We start from the raw sequence: 17,475 nt of genomic DNA on the forward strand, positions 1-17,475 counted from the left end.
TCTGTTGTTTGGGAATGTGGTTGATCCACTTGACACGTTGGCCAGATGGTGCCCAATGTAATAAAATGAAAACAAGAGGCAAGATGATGTCATTTTCCCATATTGTGAAACCAAAAACAAATGCCTTTCATGAGACCAAGCTAACAAACCTCTGATGGTGCAAAGAATAACTCTGTTTGAAGAACTTAACAGCAAGATAGAAGAAGTACTTTCAAGCTGAGGTGTACAAAGATCTAAAATACATATTGAGTAGGCCTGATCATCTGAATCTCATTCAGTCGAGAAAGCATGGCTGTGAGTTGGATCGTCTTCTGTCTGTGGCCCTTGACTATGTTTGTGGGCTGTATAGATGGGCACAGTTTGTTTTCTTTGAGCCTATTACCTTGAGGATGTGCCAAGATTTGCCTTGTAACACTGCCCTCATGCCCAGTCTTCTGAATCATTATGACCAACAGACGGCAGCTTTAGCAATGGAGGTAAGACTTCATCTATTATTTGGCATGTCGTAGAAAATTGTTCTTGTATTGCCCTTTTAATCAGTCTAATGAATGTATTTGATAAACAACAGGAAAAACTAATATGTTATTTTGAACTGCATCTTGTACATTAAAAAGTTATGTATTTAGGTTCAGACTCTGATCGACTGAAGATTTCAGGTTTGGGGAATGTTACTCATCTTAGTTTTCAGATATTATTGTTTTATGAAGAAATTTGGAAGTTTGGAACTGGGGAAGTAATAGCCTTTCAGAAGTTTAAATTGTCCAAGTTATGGTTACATCTTTTCTGCTATTTGATAATAAGACTTTAAAGAGCAGACTATAATAATAATAATATTCATGATTCACTTAGTAAATATTGAAGGTAACATGATTTTGAAAATGGGTTCTTTGGTTCAGCCTTCAGGCTGGTGGGTTTACAGTATTTACATTGTCTTAAATAATTAAGATGGTATCCTGGTCTTACTATCTTCACATCGATTTAAGAACAGCAACTCCCAAGCAGTGATAAAGGTTTTGTTGTGTGAATTATCTGTTCTTGACCTCAGGGCTTCATGAAAATCTGTTGCCTTACTTGAATTTTTCTAATGGTAATTCTTTAGGCACTTTTTAATTCTTTTACTTTAGAAGCTATGACCAGTTAATGGATATAGTTAATAATAGGTTTAAATAATTTCGTATGTGTTTCAATAATGGTTTTAGAATTGTGGACAAAGATATGTTGACCAGATAGGAATTAGGGGGCAGTAAACTGTGACAGTAAGAGGTAAAAGCTTTGGAGTTGTATAAACTGCAGCAGCAGCTACCACTTTCTATCTGTATTACTTTGGGCAAGTTACTTGAGTTTTCTTACCATTGTCACTTTGCTTGTAAACTAGAGTTAACACTTTGGAAGATACAAAATGAAGTGTTTCTAAAGTACTTGGCACAGTACTTTTGGAGTAAGTTCTCTGAAAGTGATAGCTTTTACCATTTTCCCATATTCTAATATTAATGTAGCTACATAGTACATAGAATTTAAAGTTTTTTTTTTTTTAATTTTAGTCTTTAATCCTTTGTTACAGTGCTTTCAGCAAATTGAATACTACGTGGTTTAGAATCTTCATTTTATAGTAAAATTCAAAGGTTTAGTACTTCCAAGTAAACGAACATAAATCTGGGAAAGATTATTATTCATAGATTTTGAAATGCAGAGGGCAACTTGTATAGTCCAAATACTTGAAAATATTTTAGAGGTTGAATGAAATATTTCTGCTCTTCCACTGGCTACACACAGTCTAACTGGTAAGGAGAGATTTGGTATAGACTGTGAGATTGAGTATATGAAAATGGGTATTGGTTTCATATAGGAATTTGGTTCGGGCATGGTAGTCCCTGCCGGGTATTAAAACTACCCAGTTCTCTCACCAAGAAAATGAAGGAGGAATATCTTTGGTTCTGGTGTCATTTTAAGTCAGTGTAACTCCTTTGGACAGCAAATAGAGTTGTAAGAAATAAGTCATAAAGATTTATGTACTGATTTGGGTTTAACTTTTGCCTCTTTCACGTAGTAGCTTTCAGACTTTGAAATTAAGTCACCTAACATCTCTGTGATCTGGAGAAGGAAATGGCAACCCACTTCCAGTACTCTTGCCTGGAAAATCCCATGGACGGAGGAGCCCGGTAGGCTACAGTCTATGGGGTCGCAAAGAGTGGGACACGACTGAGTCACTTGACTTCACTTCAGCATCTTTGTGAAAATCATTTGTGAAAAGGTACTGATAACAAAAATACTTTGAACGGCTATTAGGATTAAATGAGAGATTTAAGTAGCTAGCACAGTGCATGACGCAGACTAGATGACCCACCAGTGTTACTTCTATTCCAAATGTCATTTCTAAGTGACACTAGAGCAAAAGTGCGAGAAGGACGATGTATTCGTTTCAGATGAGTTTGCATCTCTCATTGTGGGCTCCGGGGGCTTTCATGATGGTGGCATGGTGGGCTGTCTGTCCTCTCTTCAAACATGCCCATATAGGCTAGACATTTTGCTGGCAGTGAGACTGCATCTTTTTGAATTTCACTCATTCTAGGGAGAGCAACTAGATGAGAAAGAGAAAGCTTTGGTGATGTGAAGTGATGTCGGGGATAGTTGGCTTGGTTGTCATATCAGGATAGTGATGCCACTGACAGTCTCCTGACAGTCTGAGAGTGTAAAGTTTCTATAATAGCGAAGGATATGGAATCTCAGCAATCAACACAGCACACTTGCAAATAGAAGTAAGGATTCTTAGATCCTTACAAGGACTTGTCTGCTGATGACACGCTCCTTTCTCTGACCCAGGACCTTTGGATCAACTTGTCAGATTTTAGTGGGAGCAAATAATTGGAGCAGGTAACCCCAGCACATTCTTGAGTGTTCTTTGTGGGACTGGATGAGTTGAAAGACATTTCCTAGGTAATAGCATCGTTCAGCAGACTCAGGCTTCAAGCCTACCTCAGGTTCATTCCTGTACTGATGTTTGGTGAAATCAAAATGAGTGCTTCGAATGAAATAATATATGGTATTGAGCTAAGGGTGCCAGGAGAGAAATTGCAGAATGTGGGTTATTTCAACTTTGCTTATTATTGTTCACAGTCAACAAGTTGGGTGTTCTTTCATTGTATATTGAGAATTCCTCCTCAATACTTCGATTGAAATTGGAACATGTTCAAATAAATGGGGTGAATGTCCACTTATTAAATTGGAGAAAAGATCCTTGTTAGTTTGTTAGTATGTATATTTTTCTTACTTTACAAAAAGTGCGTTTCTACATAAACACATACATTAAATGTTTCTTAAGTTCTTAACTTGATGTCTGTCTTTTCCCCGAGTATTGTGGCTTTTGATAGAAACAAGATTGCTCATTCCTCAGTTTCCCACACCATTTTGAACTGTCTAAATTGCCAAGTACAGGATGCAGTGCAGTTGTCTCCAATGTACAGCTGACATTGTACAGGAGACAGGAATCAAGACCATCCCCAAGAAAAGAAATGCAAAAAAGCAAAATGGCTATCTGAGAAGGCCTTACGAATAGCTGTGAAAAGACTGGAAGCGAAAAGCAAAGGAGAAAAGGAAAGATACACCCATTTGAATGCAGAGGTCCAAACAATAGCAAGGAGAGATAAGAAAGCCTTCCTCAGCTATCAGTGCAAAGAAATAGAGGAAAACAATAGAATGGAAAGACTAGAGATCTCTTTGGAGACGGGAATGGCGGCCCACTGCAGTACGCTTGCCTGGAGAATCCCATGGGAGGAGCCTGGTAGGCTGCAGTCCATGGGGTCGCTTGGAGTCGGACACGACTGAACGGCTTCACTTTCACTTTTCACTTTCTTGCATCGGAGAAGGAAATGGCAACCCACTCCAGTGTTCTTGCCAGGAGAATCCCAGGGACGGGGGAGCCTGGTGGGCTGCCGTCTATGGGGTCACACAGAGTCGGACATGACTGAAGTGACTTAGCAGCAGCAGCAGAGATCTCTTCAAGAAAATTAGAGATACCAAGGGAACATTTCTTGCAAAGATGGGCTCAATAAAGGACAGAAATGGTAGGGACCTAACAGAAGCAGAGGATGTTATGAAGAGGTGGCAAGAATACACAGAAGAACTGTACAAAAAAGATCTTCACGACCCAGATAATCACGATGGTATGATCACTCACCTAGAGCCAGACATCCTGGAATGTGAAGTCAAGTGGGCCTTAGGAAGCATCATTACGAACAAAGCTAGTGGAGGTGATGGAATTCCAGTTGAGCTATTTCAAATCCTGAAAGAAGACACTGTGAAAGTGCTGCACTCAGTAGGCCAGCAAATATGGAAAACTCAGCAGTGGCCACAGGACCAGAAAAGGTCAGTCTTCATTCCAATCCCAAAGAGAGGCAATGCCAAAGAATGCTCAGACTACCGCACAATTGCACTCATCTCACACGCTAGTAAAGTAATGCTTAAAATTCTCCAAGCCAGGCTTCAGCAATGCTTGAACTGTGAGCTTCCAGATGTTCAAGCTGGTTTTAGACAAAGCAGAGCAACCAGAGATCAAATTGCCAACATCCGCTGGATCATGGAAAAAGCAAGAGAGTTCCAGAAAAACTTCTATTTCTGCTTTATTGCTATGCCAAAGCCTTTGACTGTGGGGACCACAGTAAACTGTGGAAAATTCTGAAAGAGACAGGAATACCAGACCCCCGACCTGCCTCTTGAGAAACCTGTGTGCAGGTCAGGAAGCAACAGTTAGAACTGGACATGGAACAACAGACTGCTTCCAAATAGGAAAAGGAGTACATCAAGGCTGTATATTGTCACCCTGCTTATTTAACTTCTATGCAGAGGACATCATGAGAAACGCTGGGCTGGAGGAAGCACAAGCTGGAATCAAGATTGCCGGGAGAAATGTCAATAACCTTAGATATGCAGATGATACCACCCTTATGGCAGAAAGTGAAGAGGAACTCTAGAGCCTCTTGATGAAAGTGAAAGAGGAGAGTGAAAAAGTTGACTTGAAGCTGAGCATTCAGAAACCTAAGATCATGGCATCTGGTCCCATCACGTCATGGCAAAAAGATGGAGAAACAGTGGAAACAGTGGCTGACTTTATTTTTCTGGGCTCCAAAATCACTGCAGATGGTGACTGCAGCCTTGAAAGTAAACGACGTTTAGTCCTTGGAAGGAAAGTTATGACCAACCTCGACAGCATATTAAAAAGCAAGAGACATTACTTTGCCAACAAAGGTCCATCTAGTCAAGGTTGTGGCTTTTCCAGTGGTCATGTATGGATGTGAGAGTTGGACTGTGAAGAAAGCTGAGCGCAGAAGAATTGATGCTTTTGACCTGTGGTGTTGGAGAAGGCTCTTGAGAGTCCCTTGGACTGCAAGGAGATCGAACCAGTCCGTCCTAAAGGAGATCTGTCGTGGGTGTTCACTGGACGGACTGATGTTGTAGCTGGAACTCCAGTACTTTGGCCAGCTGATGCGAAGAGATGACTCATTGGAAAAGACCCTGATGCTGGGAAAGATTGAGGGCAGGAGGAGAAGGGGACGACAGAGGATGAGACGGTTGGATGACATCCTCGACTTGATGGACATGGATTTGGGTGGACTCCGGGAGTTGGTGATGTACAGGGAGGCCTGACCTGCTGCGGTTCCTGATGTCGCACAGAGTGGCACACGACTGACGCGACTTAGCAGCAGCAGCAAAATGGTGATATTCTGTCATTCTTCATTTCTCAGCTAGAATACTTTAAACAGAAACTTGCTCATTTTGATTATTGGACTGTTGAATTACTCTTATGTTCAGTTTATGTAAAAAAAAGACAGCAAATATGCAACTGTTCTCCTTTGTTAGTTTTTAGGATAATAAATTGATTCACAAGAATCTTTGAAAAGTGACTAATGAGATCTTTCTCCTTTCAAATATCATTGTTCCCCTTTCAAGTATCATTGTGAACTCATGGATTTTTACCATATTTTATGCGTTTGAGTCCACTGCAGTTGTTATTTTGTTGTGGCTGAGTCTGTTCTGTTTTTGGTAGTGAGCACCTCTTCAAGATAGCTCCTAAGTGTTTTTGATACTACCCTAGTGGTTTCTGATAGCTTCCTTGCTTTCTGGTATGATCCAACCTTATTTCATAAAATTCTGCCTCAGAACTTGAATTATCACTTTCTTTAGGGAGTGCTGGTTCCTTTTAGTTGGAGAGAATTTTCACGGATTTTTGCAGACTGCTATCTGGGTGCTATGCTTATTGATACTAGGTTAGTAATTTATAGGTCTCGTCAAAGGTGGAGCTAGGAAATAACTTTTTTTAAAAAAAGACAGTGCAGCATGAGTTTTTACTGATAACTTGTAATTAAATAATATTGGAGAGTTTTTATTTAATATTTTAGAATTTTTGTTTCTTCTCGTGCCGAAAGCTTATGATATATAGACAGTACTTAATTTCAGAATCATATCAGTATCGTTACTGAGAGCCCTGTAAGGTTTCTTTGTATTTCTTATGTCCTTAGGATGTATTTCACCAAGGATGTGCAGTCAGATTACTGTGTTTTAGAGTTAAGTACTCCTCTGTTTGGTTTAACTCAATACACAGTTTAGGTGTGTGTTTCATTTTGATTTTGAGAAACGACTTAAAATTTTTTTTGTTTGAATTTATTTTATAATCGTGTTTAAAAACTTGATATATACGACAAGGTACATTCAGAGGAGTCTAGTTTCTGGACTGTGTTTGTGCTCAGTCACTCATCGTGTCTGGCTCTTTGAGACCCAATGGACTGTAGCCTGTTAGGCTCCTCTGTCCATGGGGATTCTCCAGGCAAGAATACTGGAGTGGGTAGTCATGCCCTCCTTCAAGGGATCTTCCCAACCTAGGGATCGAACTCAGGTCTCCCGAATTTCAGGCAAATTATTTACCATCTGAGCCACCAGGGAAGCCCACGAATACCGAGTGGATAGCCTATCCTTTTTCCAAGGGATCTTCCCGACCCAGGAACTGAACCGGAGTCTGCAGGTGGATTCTTTACCAGCTGAATCCTAACCTTATTCTTTCCTTCCCTTGGGGGTAGTTGTTTTTTTTAAAGCTTTTTGTTTATCCTTCCGTTAAAAATTATAGTAATTATAGAAAGCGTCTGTATAATATTTCTATATAGCTATATATTGTTTCACGCTCTTTTGATATAGTGTCATACTGTTTCTCTACCTTGTTTTTTTACTTAACAGTATATCCTGGTTATTTCATAGTAGCACTTATAGATAATGTTCCTCAGCATTTTTTTTTAATTGTGGCAAAATATACATGTTGCACTAGTGGTAAAGAAACCGCCTGCCAATGCAAGAGGTGTGGGTTCAATCCTAGGGTGGGGGAGATCCCCTGGAGGAGGACATGGCTTCCCAATCAAGTATTCTTGCCTGGAGAATCCAATGGACAGAGGAGTGTGACAGGCTACAATCCATAGTGTTGCAAAGAGTTGGAGATGACCGAAGTGACTTAGCATGCATGTACGCAAAATATATATAACATAAAATTTACCACTGGAATCTTTTCTTGTTTGTTTTTTGGCATACCGTGCAGCTTGTGGTATCTTAATTCCTCGACCAGGGATTGAACCCAGTTCCCGGCACTGAAAGTTCGGAGTCCTAACCATGAGACCACCAAGGAATTCCCCCATTCCAATCATTTTTAAGTGTGCAGTTCAGTGGAGTTAAATACAGTCACCTTGGTATGTCATTACCACTATCCTTCTTGAGCACTTTTTCAGCCTCTGCAACTGAAACACTATACGTGCTAAACAATAATTCCCTGTTCTCCCCTCCCCTCAACCTTTGGCGGCCACCGTTCTACTTTTTTTCTTTCTCTCTGAATTTGATGACTCCAGTACCTCGTTTAAGTGAAATCATAAAATATTTGTCCATTTGTGATTGGCTTATTTCACTTAGCACACTGTCTTCACGATTCATCCATGTTGTAACAAGTGTCGGAATTCCCTTCCTTTTTAAGGCTGAATAATATTTCTTTGTATATTTATGCCCAACGTTTAGTTTAATCATTCATTCATCAGACTCTTGAGTTCCTTCCACCTTTTGGCTATTATGAATATAGCTGCTCTGAGTACAGATATATAAATATTTGTTCCAGTCTTTGATTTAAGTGTTTTTTGGGTCTTCCCAGAAGTGAAATTTTAGGATAGCATGATAATCCTGTTTAATTTTTTGAGGAGCCACTGAACTGTTTTGTATAGCAGCTGCTCCATTTTACATTTTTGCTAGCGATGCACAAGGGTTCCAGTATCTCTACATCCTCACCAACACTAGTTATTTTCTGGGTTTTTGTTTTGGAATGATAGCCGCTGTATTGGGTACCAACTTGTCCTCATTTTTTAGTTCAGGTCCTGCTGAAGGACATTTGCTTTTGAAAGCAGAACTTGCTGTTGAGGTCCTTATTCATCTTTGTAGGGCCAGCAGCTACCATGGTACCTCACACATAATAGCTGCTGAATAAATGTCTGAGTGAGTTAATGAACTTCATAAACTGAATTCCGGAAGGGGCGGTAGTCAGTCGTGGTTGTGTTACAGAGGTGTACTCAGCACGTGATCTCCTGGAATTGTCAGTAGTTGTGGGTTTGTTGGGGTTAGTAATGGTAGTCCTGACAGGAGTACCAAAGATACCACTTTCCTGTGAACACCAGTGTTTGCCTTTGCCCTTTTTTTTTTGGAGCGGGAAAAGGTCAAAGCGACCTGAAGCTTTCAACATTATGTATTTACACTTGTAAGTAGTATAGTAAAGTAAAGGAACAAAACTGACCAGCTTTCTTATTTCTAGACCTCTCATTCTCTTTCTGCCTAAATAATCTCATCTCCATCTTTACCTGTCAAATTCTAATGGTTGTACTTGATGTATCCCTCCAGGCTTCTCTGTCCATGGGATTTCCCAGGCAAGAATACTGGAGTGGGTTTGCCATTTCCTCCTCGAGGGAACCTCCCCGACCCAGGGATTGAACCAGCGTCTCCTACTTGGCAGGTGGATTCTTTACTACTGAGCCACCAGGGAAGCCAAATTTGATACATTAATTAATAGGAAAAAATAGGAATAGATAATAAAATAATGTATGTGGTATCATCCTGTTTTTGTTGAAGAAAAGAAGTGTATTCATGTTCATGTAGAGTAAGTGATCTGGAAAGATTTTTGTCAAGACCAGCAGTGATTGTTCTTGAATTAACACGATTTATTTGTGTTTTCTGTGTTTTTCATTTAATGTTTGTGTTTTCTGATTTTTTTGGTAAGAAACAAAATAGTAAAATTAGTAAGGAAACTTTATTTTTAAAAATCCCAGCTGTCCTTTTTTGTCTAGCTCCCAGTTTCAGTGTCTCAGTATTTATTAAATATGTTTTTATCCGAATGACTGAAACTTAAGGAAGAACTTGGTAAATGCCATAAATAGGCATATAGTGCTCAGAGGATTCAAAAGAGAAAGGATCATGTGTGGAAAGGATCAGTTGCAGATGTTTGAATTGACCTTGAAAGGCAGGGTTTTGTTTTGTTTTTGTTTTTTTTTTTCAAGAGGATACTATAATTTAATACCCCTTTGTACCAGTGATTAACATTTTGTGGATAGGCATTTGAGGAAATGAAATTTCTTTGATTGTATTTATTCTTTAAATTCATGGCTTATATTTTTAGGATATATGCATTATCAGTCAGACTGACTTATTATCTTCTATTTAGGTTAGTATTAATAAGGTGGTTTTCCCTAAGCAAACAACAGCCTGGTGAAGTGGATTGAAGAGCCTATCATGTGACAGGGAAATGAGCCAGGAACTAGGAAACTTCTAAATTGAAAAAGGTGAAAAATACACACGTAGTGGAGAATTAATTGCATTTAGTTATTTCTGACTTTAGGAAAAAAATAAACTTTTTGACAGTTTGATTTTCTTGCATTTTAGATCACTACACCCGGGGCAGATTCATGTCAATGTATGGCAAAACCAATACAATAATGTAAAGTAATTAGCTTCCAATTGAAATAAATAAAAGAAAAAAAAGAATGGCTTAAAATGCTTATTTTAAATTAAAGTATTAATTCTGATGAGTTTGGTTTGTAAAGTTTTATCTTTTGAGACAGACTATAATTCATAACCATTCATGATACTTGAAATGCTAAAAGTTTACTTCCTGAAGAAAAGTCAAATTTTATGGGCTGCTTTAGGAGCTCCCCTTTGACTTAAGATAAATATACTCCTGTGATAAAGTCATATTTCTGCAAACTAGCTCACTGAACTAATATTGGGAAATATTTAATATGCTGTCATAAGACATTAACAAAATAAATTTGTAAAAGAAAAGCAAATCTATGGGACTAAAGGTATTTTACAAACGTAGAATTATATATATATATATATATATATATAATATAAAGTAATTCTTAAAGTTTTAGACCTTTTCTCTTTAGAATTTTATTCTTAGAAAAAAGTTATTAAAGATCTTCTTTTACATCACTTAAAATTATTCTATTTAAAAATAATTTCTTACTCTAATTTGGATCTAAAATGGAATGAATACCATTTTTGAATTTTCAAGGCCGTTCCACATTTAGTGAATTTAGTCATAATATTCCCAAACCCAGTAGGATACAGTTTCTACGGTTATCAGACCCTTTGTAGAGTGACAGAGATTGGCATTCTGATTCTCGTGAATCAAATTTTAGCCTTTAACTCTGTTCCCCTTTCACACTCCTTGCTAAGCTTGGGCTGTTGCTGTGCTTGAAGGCTTGGAAATTTCAAAGAAGAAAGAGAATTGGAGCACAAAGGCTTGGTTGATTTGAATTTGAACAAAGAATAGAAGGTTCCCTGTCTTGCACCTTTGTTGAAGAAGCCAGAAATTTAATTTTAGAAAGTTATTTTTCAGTTTGTAAACTTCGTATACCCTGGTCTTAATTTAGTGAATAAAAGTACTGCAGCTTAAGGGAGTACTCAGTAAGAATCTTTTAAAAATTTTATCAGCTGAAGATTCTTTTTTCCTCCTTTATAGAGCTTTGATAGTCTGTGTTCCTTATATATATTCTCAACTTGGCAGTATGCTGGCTAACTCATTTAACTTTTACTTTGCTGAAGTTAAAACTTGTTAGAGTTATAATCAGGGCAGTTTGCTTATTTGGAAAAGATGAATGCTTTTTGTTTTTGCATAACTCTGTTGAGGTATGATTTGTATACAGTTAACTGTACCCATTTAACAGTGTTCAGCTTGAGTTCTGACAGAAGTATATATCTGTGAAACCATCATCACTATCAAGATATCATACATGTCCATCACCTCAAAAGCTTCCTGGGGATCGTCCCTGTGGCTCAGACAGAATCGAACCCAGGTTCGATCCCTGGATCGGGAAGATCCTCTGGAGAAGGGAGTGGCAATCCACTCCAGTATTGTTGCGTGGAGAATCCCGTGGACAGAGCCTGGTGGGCCACAGTCCGTGGGGTCGCACAGAGTTTGACACGACTGAGCGAGTAACAGTATTACACTACAAAAGCTTCCCTGTGCCCATTGTAGTCCACCCCTCTGAGTTGACTCCCTGCTGTAAGCAACCACTGATCTGCTTTCTGTCACTGTGGGTTAGTGTTCATTTTCTAGAGTTTTATATGAATGTACCTGTAGTATCTACTTTTTTATGTCTGGTTTCTTTCACCCAGAGTCGTGATGTAGAGATTAATGCATGTTTTCTTTTGCTTTTTTAAAAACACCATTCCAGTTGACAGTTGACTTTTTCACTTGGTAGTTGAGCACAGGCAATTGAGCAGGGTTCCTCGTGCCCATCAAATAGGCCTTCTGCAGCTTTATTAATTTGTACCTCTTTCCTAATCTCTTTTTAAGCTGTCATTTACTAGGTGCTGTATCCTATTTTATATATTCTTATTTGTCTATATTGTTGTTGTTTGGTCGCTAAGTTGTGTCCGACTCTTTGCAACCCCACGGACTGCAGCATGCTAGGCTTCCCTGTCCTTCGCCATCTCCTGGAATTTGCTTAAACTCATCTCCATTGAGTCTATGATGCCATCCAATCGTCTCATCCTCTGTCATCTCCTTCTCCTCCTCCCCTCAGTCTTTCCCAGCATCAGGGTCTTTTCCAGTGAGTCGGCTCTTCACATCAGGTGGCCAGAGTGTTGGAGCTTCAGCTTCAGCATCAGTCCTTGTGGTGAATATTCAGGGTTGATTCCCTTTAGGATGGACTGGACTGGTTTGATCTCCTTAATGCATCTATATATATTAACACCATTTTATAGAGGAAAAGCTGAAATTTAGAGAGGTTACAGAGAACAAACTGGTTAATGAGCTCAAGGGCTCTGGATAAGAATGCCACGGTTTAACTCTTGGGACTGTCTTTGTAACTATGTGATCTTTGGCAAGGTACTTAACTTTCTATGTCTTCTTTTCTTCACATTTATTATAAAATGGTGTGACTGATTATAGTACCTCCCTTATGGGATTGTTGAGAAGATTAAGTTAGGTGTGTGAAGCACTTACAACACTGCCCAGCCTGTAGTAAGTGTCCATAAATGCTAGCTGAGATACAGCACAAGATACTTCTAGCTAGTGAGTGACAGAAGCATAAACTTAAAGCCTTATACTCAGTGCTGGCAGCACAAAATAGTGATTCAGGTCAATTTTAAAATTCATAATGGTGCTCACAAATGGAGGTTTTACTACCATGGTGACATGTCAGTATCAGCTTAGTTGGTGTTGTATGGTTGGGGACTGAGCGGGTCTGAGGCTGCCTTAGGGCATGCACATGCTTGCATGCATGATGTCTACACACATATCAGCTGTGAATATAATGCAGTTTTCAGCTTTGAAGTTCTTTTTTTTTTTTTTTTGGTGGCACTGGGTCTTCGTTGCTGTGCACAGTCTTTCTCAAGTTGTGGTTTAAGAGCTTCTCCGATGCAGTGGCTTCTCTTGTTTCAGGGCACAGGCTCTAAAGTGCATAGGCTTCAGTAGTCGTGGAGCGTGGGCTTAATAGTTGCAACTTGCAGTCTCCAGAGCTCAGGCTCATTAGTTGTGGCCCACTGGCTCAGTAGCCCTGTGGCATGTGGGATCTTCCCAGACCAGGGATTGAACTGGTGTCCCTTGCATTTTAAGGTGGATTCTTAACCACTGGACCACCAGGGAATCCCTAAACTTTAAAATAGTTATAGACTCACAGGGAGAAGGCAATGGCAACCCATTCCAGTACTCTTGCCTGGAAAATCCCATGGATGGAGGAGCCTGGTAGGCTGCAGGCCATGGGGTGGCTAAGAGTCAGACACGACTGAGTGACTTCACTTTCCCTTTTCACTTTCATGCATTGGAGAAGGAAATGGCAACCCACTCCAGTGTTCTTGCCTGGAGAATCCCAGGGACGGGGGAGTCTGGTGGGCTGCCATCTATGGGGTTGCACAGGGTCGGACACGACTGAAGCAACTTAGCAGCAGCAGCAGCTCAGGAAGTTAAAGTAGTGTAGGAATTCTATATACTGTAGCTAGTTTCACCAGGGGCTTGGAGGGGGCAGTGTCTTGCTATCTTATGTAGCTATTAGTATCAAAACTGGGTCATTGGACTTCCCTAGTGGTCAAGTGGTTAAGAATCCTCTTGCCAGTACAGGGGACACCAGTTTGATCCCTGATCCAGGACGATCCCACATGCCTCGGGACAGCTAAGCCCATGTACCACAACTACTGAAGCTTCTATGCCCTAGAGCCTGTGTTCTGCAACAAGAGAAGCCACTGCGATGAGAAGCCTGCACAATGCAACTAGAGAGTAGCCCCCACTCCCTGCAGCTAGAGAAAGCCTGTACTCAGCAATGAAGACCCAGCACAGCCAAATAAATAAATAAAAAAATTTAAAGGCACAGGTGATCTAAAAAAAAAAAAAAGGAAAGTTATCATTGGTATACTCTTTAGCCCTTTATCACATTTCACCAGTTTTTACATGTACTCATTTTTGTGTCTGTATATGCACATGTACATGTATTTTTATTGTCTGTGCATTTTTATCACATGTATATGTTCATGTAGCCATCACTTTGGTTAAGATACTGTGGAAATTCCCTGGCAGTCCAGTGGTTAGGATACTGTGCTTCCACTGCAGGGGGCAGGAGTTCAGATCCCTCGTCGGGGAACTGAGATCCCACAAGACCCGCAGTGTGGCAAAAAGAAAACAAAACACCAAAAACGATACAGAACTGTTTTTATCACCACATCTTTCTTGTGCTTCCTTTCTCCCTACCACCCTTTCCTATTCCCAGGCAACGACTAATTTGTTCTCTGTCCCTATAATTTTGTCATTTCAAGAATGTTATATAAATAGAATCATACAGTGTATAATCTTTTGAGATTGACTGTTTTCATTTAGCATAATACCCTTGAGATCCATCCAGGTTGTTTCATGTACCAGTCGTGACTGTTTTTAATTGCTGAGTACTATTCCGGTATAGAGATGTTCCGCCGTTTGTTTAATCATCCACTGAAGGATACTGAGTTGTTTCCAGCTTTTTGCTATTACAAGTACAGCTGCTATGAACAATCATATACAGGCTTTTGTGCAGACATAAATTTTCCTTTTGGGTAAATAAATGCCCAGGAGTGTGATTGCTGCCTTATATGATAAGCATGTGTTTGAATTTTTAAGAAACTACTCAATTATTTTTCATAGAAGTTCTACCGTTTTACATTCTACCAGCAGTGTATGAGAGACGTACGTTCTCAGCATTCTTACCACCATTTGGTATTTGCACTTTTTTATTCAGCTTTTCTCAGATGATGTGGTATCTTACGTGATTTCAATTTGCATTTCCCTTATGGCTAATAATATTGGACATCTTTTCATGTGCCATTCATATATCTTCTTTGATCAAATGTCTGTTCATGTCTGTTGTTCATTTTCAGTTGAATTGTTTTTGACTTCTGAGCTTTGAGAGTTCTTTATATATTCTAGATACAAATCCTTTGTTGGAAATGTAGTTTGTAAATAGCTTATTCTCGTCTATAGCTTGCTTTTTCATTCTTTTAACAAAGTCTAGGAGAATAGAAGTCTTAAATTTTAACAAAGTCCAGTTTACCAAGTTTTTTTCCTTTTAGAGACTGCGTGTTTGGTGTCATTTATAAGAACTCTTCAGTTGGTCTGCAAATTCTCTGAAGTTTTATACCTTTATGTCTTACATCTAAATCTATGATCAATTTTGAGTTAATCTGTATAAAGTAAGTTTTATTTTTTTGCCACTAGCTTCAGCGCTATTTGTTGGAAAGGCTCTCTGTCCTTACACTATTGAACTGCTTTTCCTTCTTCCTCAAAAATCCGTTATCTGCCCTTGTATAGATTTATATTTCGGTTCTCTATTCTGTCCTGTTGATCTTTGCGTCTATTTCACCACCAGTACCACAGTGTCTTGATTTTTGTTAGCTATATAGTAAATCTTAAAACTGGATAGTAAGATTTTTCCCACTTTTTTTTTTCCAAAATTGTTTCATTTATTTTACTTTTTTTTTCATATAAAATCTCGAATAAGCTTGTCTTTAACTACTAAAAGTGTTACTGGATTGTGACAGAAATGTTACTAAATCTAGAGGTCAGATGTTGAATTTCCAATCCATAAACAGTGTTGCTGTGGATTGACTTGAGTCCCCCTGAAAAGTGAAAGTGTTAGTCGTGTCTGACTCTCTGTGACCCCATGGACTGTATAGCCCGTCAGGCTTCTCTCTCCATGGAATTCTCTCCAGGGAAGAATACTGGAGTGGGTAACCATTCCCTTGTCCAAGGGATCTTCCTGATCCAGGGATTGCACCTGGGTCTCCCGCATTGCAGGCAGATCCTTTACTGTCTGAGCCATCAGCGGAGTCCCTTGAGTGCCTCTAATAAACCCTAACCTCCAGTACCTCAGAATGTGACCTTATCTGAAAATAGGGTCATTCTCAATGTTATTAGTTAAGACAGATGTATACTGAAGTAGTGAGGGACTCCTGTTCCAATATGACAGGTGTCCTTAGAAAAGGCCATTTTAGACACAGGTGCGCATAGAGGGTCGATGCGTGTAGAAGCATGGAGAGGATGCTGTGTGAAGCTAGGCGTGTGCTGCCACGAGCCAAGGAGCAGCTAGAAGCTGAGAAAGATACCTGGAACATATCTTTCCCTATCACCCTTAGAGGGAGTGTGGCTCTGCTAGCACCTTGGTCTCGGACTTTTAGCTTCCAGAAATGTGACACAATCAATTTCTGTTGTTTAAGCCACTCAGTTTGAGGGACTTTGTTACAGCAGCCCTAGCAGACTAATAAAACATATATCTGTTCATTTATTTATATCTTCCTTTCAGCACACAAGCCGTATGTGTTTTGTTAAGTATATACCCAGGTGTTTCTTTTTTAAAAAATAAATGGGATTATAAATGTGTTGTTTTAATTTTGTTTCTGCATGTTCAATATATATAAAAGCACAATTGTATACAGAAATTCATTTTTTAGGTATGTTTTTCTTGTATTCTGCAATCTTGTTGAACTTATTCTAGGACTAATAAATTTTACTAGTTTTTTGTTGTTGTTACTAATTTAAAAATGTTTTTTTGAGATTCTTTGGGATGTTCTATGTAGACAGTAATGTCACATGCAAATACGGACAGTTTTCTTTTTCCAGTCTCTACACTTTCTGTTTCCTTTTCTTGTTTTGTGCTGATGGGACTTCTAGGACTCTCCTGAATATGAGTGGTGGGACTAGGCATTCTTCCCTTGTTTCCAGTGTTGAATATAGAAATCCAGTGTTTCACCACAAAGTATGATGTTTACCATAGGGTTTTTGTATATATACTTTGTCAAGGTGAAGAAGTTACTTTCTATATCTAGTCTGCTGAAAACTTTTAAAATCATGAATGCTTTTTTGGCATCATTTGGTATGATCGTGTGATTTTTCTCTTTGTTATGTTAGCCTGTTGATTTGGTGGATTACATTGATGTTGGAATATTGAACCAGTTTTGGATTTCTGGAACAAATCCTACTAAGTTACGGTGTTGTATAATGGTTTTCATGTATTTTTGGACTTGATTTCCTACTATTTTATGAAGGATTTTTGCATTTTTTAAGGGGGTGGTATTAGTCTACAGTTTTCATCTTTTGTATTATCTTTGTTGGGCTTCCTTGGTGACTCAGAAAGTAAAGACTCTGCCTGCAATGCAGGAGACACAGGTTCAATTCCTGGGTCAGGAAGATCCCCTGGAGAAGGGAATGGCATCCCACTCCAGTATTCTTGCCTGGAGCTTTCCATGGACAGAGGAGACTGTTGGGCTGCAGTCCATGAGATCTCAAAGAGTCAGATATGACTGAGCGACTGACACACTTGTTTTGCTTTAATATTAAAGAATTCTTCTGTGTATTCTTGCCACCTCTTCTTAATATCTTCTGCTTCTGTTAGGTCCGTACCATTTCCGTGCTTTATTGAGCCCATCTTTGGATGAAATGTTCCCTTG

General features: G+C 39.2%; 1 protein-coding gene across 1 annotated transcript in view; it reads left to right on the top strand.

Moving 5' to 3' along the window:
• LOC148776264 (liprin-alpha-1-like) overlaps positions 1 to 17,475 on the top strand; it is a 141,669-nt gene that overhangs the window by 9,639 nt on the left and 114,555 nt on the right. The gene's annotated exons all lie outside the window — the stretch shown is intronic.

This window comes from Moschus berezovskii, chromosome 11 (genome assembly GCF_049115385.1).
Source record: "Moschus berezovskii isolate FMDL1 chromosome 11, NW_MosBer_1.0, whole genome shotgun sequence".
Lineage (NCBI taxonomy): Eukaryota > Metazoa > Chordata > Mammalia > Artiodactyla > Moschidae > Moschus > Moschus berezovskii.